Source organism: Hypanus sabinus, chromosome 2 (genome assembly GCF_030144855.1).
Source record: "Hypanus sabinus isolate sHypSab1 chromosome 2, sHypSab1.hap1, whole genome shotgun sequence".
Classification (NCBI taxonomy): Eukaryota; Metazoa; Chordata; class Chondrichthyes; order Myliobatiformes; family Dasyatidae; genus Hypanus; species Hypanus sabinus.
This window is the reverse complement of record NC_082707.1, coordinates 8,329,846-8,332,345: the sequence shown is the minus strand read 5'-3', so window position 1 is coordinate 8,332,345 and position 2,500 is coordinate 8,329,846.

Here is a 2,500-nt window from a genome sequence, read left to right as displayed (position 1 = left end):
GGTCAGGGTTGGTAAGTTGTGGTCACGGTTGGTAGGTTGTGGTCAGGGTTGGTAGGTTGTGGGCAGGGTTGGTAGGTTGTGGTCACGGTTGGTAGGTTGTGGTCAGGGTTGGTAGGTTGTGGGCAGGGTTGGTAGGTTGTGGTCAGGGTTGGGAGGTTGTGGTCAGGATTGGTAAGTTGTGGTCAGGATTGGTAGGTTGTGGTCAGGGTTGGTAAGTTGTGGTAGGGGTTGGTAGGTTGTGGTCAGGGTTGTGGTCAGGGTTGGTAGGTTGTGGTCAGGGTTGGTAGGTTGTGGTCAGGGTTGTGGTCAGGGTTGGTAGGTTGTGGTCAGGGTTGGTAGGTTGTGGTCAGGGTTGTGGTCAGGGTTGGTAAATTGTGGGCAGGGTTGGTAGGTTGTGGGCAGGGTTGGTAGGTTGTGGTCAGGGTTGGTAGGTTGTGGGCAGGGTTGGTAGGTTGTGGTCAGGGTTGGTAGGTTGTGGTCAGGGTTGGTAGGTTGTGGGCAGGGTTGGTAGGTTGTGGTCACGGTAGGTAGGTTGTGGTCAGGGTTGGTAGGTTGTGGGCAGGGTTGGTAGGTTGTGGTCAGGGTTGGTAGGTTGTGGTCAGGATTGGTAAGTTGTGGTCAGGATTGGTAGGTTGTGGTCAGGGTTGGTAAGTTGTGGTCGGGGTTGGTAGGTTGTGGTCAGGGTTGTGGTCAGGGTTGGTAGGTTGTGGTCAGGGTTGGTAAGTTGTGGTCAGGGTTGGTAAGTTGTGGTCAGGGTTGGTAGGTTGTGGTCAGGGTTGTGGTCAGGGTTGGTAGGTTGTGGTCAGGGTTGGTAGGTTGTGGTCAGGGTTGGTAAGTTGTGGTCAGGATTGGCAGGTTGTGGTCAGGGTTGGTAAGTTGTGGGCAGGGCTGGTAGGTTGTGGTCAGGGTTGGTAGGTTGTGGTCAGGATTGGTAGGTTGTGGTCAGGGTTGGTAGGTTGTGGGCAGGGTTGGTAGGTTGTGGTCAGGGTTGATAGGTTGTGGGCAGGGTTGGTAAGTTGTGGTCAGGGTAGGTAGGTTGTGGTCAGGGTTGGTAGGTTGTGGGCAGGGTTGGTAGGTTGTGGTCAGGGTTGGTAGGTTGTGGGCAGGGTTGGTAAGTTGTGGTCAGGGTTGGTAAATTGTGGTCAGGGTTGGTAGGTTGTGGTCAGGGTTGGTAGGTTGCGGTCACGGTTGGTAGGTTGTGGTCAGGGTTGGTAGGTTGTGGTCGGGGTTGGTAAGTTGTGGTCAGGGTTGGTAGGTTGTGGTCAGGGTTGGTAGGTTGTGGGCAGGGTTGGTAGGTTGCGGTCACGGTTGGTAGGTTGTGGTCAGGGTTGGTAGGTTGTGGGCAGGGTTGGTAGGTTGTGCTCAGGGTTGGTAGGTTGTGGTCAGGATTGGTAAGTTGTGGTCAGGATTGGTAGGTTGTGGTCAGGGTTGGTAAGTTGTGGTCGGGGTTGGTAGGTTGTGGTCAGGATTGGTAAGTTGTGGTCAGGATTGGTAAGTTGTGGTCAGGGTTGGTAGGTTGTGGTCAGGGTTGGTAAGTTGTGGTCAGGATTGGTAGGTTGTGGTCAGGATTGGTAGGTTGTGGTCAGGGTTGGTAAGTTGTGGTCAGGATTGGTAAGTTGTGGGCAGGGTTGGTAGGTTGTGGTCAGGATTGGTAAGTTGTGGTCAGGATTGGTAAGTTGTGGTCAGGGTTGGTAGGTTGTGGTCAGGGTTGGTAGGTTGTGGTCAGGGTTGGCAGGTTGTGGGCAGGGTTGGTAAGTTGTGGTCAGGGATGGTAGATTGTGGTCAGGATTGGTAGGTTGTGGTCAGGGTTGGTAAGTTGTGGTCAGGATTGGTAAGTTGTGGGCAGGGTTGGTAGGTTGTGGTCAGGATTGGTAAGTTGTGGTCAGGATTGGTAAGTTGTGGTCAGGGTTGGTAGGTTGTGGTCAGGATTGGTAGGTTGTGGTCAGGGTTGGAAGTTTGTGGTCAGGGTTGGTAAGTTGTGGTCAGGGTTGGTAGGTTGTGGTCAGGGTTGGTAGGTTGTGGGCAGGGTTGGTAGTTTGTGGTCACGGTTGGTAGGTTGTGCTCAGGGTTGGTAGGTTGTGGTCAGGATTGGTAGGTTGTGGTCAGGGTTGGTAGGTTGTGGTCAGGGTTGGTAAGTTGTGGTCAGGGTTGGTAGGTTGTGGTCAGCGTTGGTAGGTTGTGGGCAGGGTTGGTAGGTTGTGGTCACGGTTGGTAGGTTGTGGTCAGGGTTGGTAGGTTGTGGTCAGGATTGGTAGGTTGTTGTCAGGATTGGTAAGTTGTGGTCGGGGTTGGTAGGTTGTGGTCAGGGTTGGTATGTTGTGGTTAGGATTGGTAGGTTGTGGTCAGGGTTGGTAGGTTGTGGGCAGGGTTGGTAGGTTGTGGTCAGGGTTGGTAAGTTGTGGCCGGGGTTGGTAGGTTGTGGTCAGGATTGGTAAGTTGTGGTCAGGATTGGTAAGTTGTGGTCAGGATTGGTAAGTTGTGGTCAGCGTTGGTAGGTTGT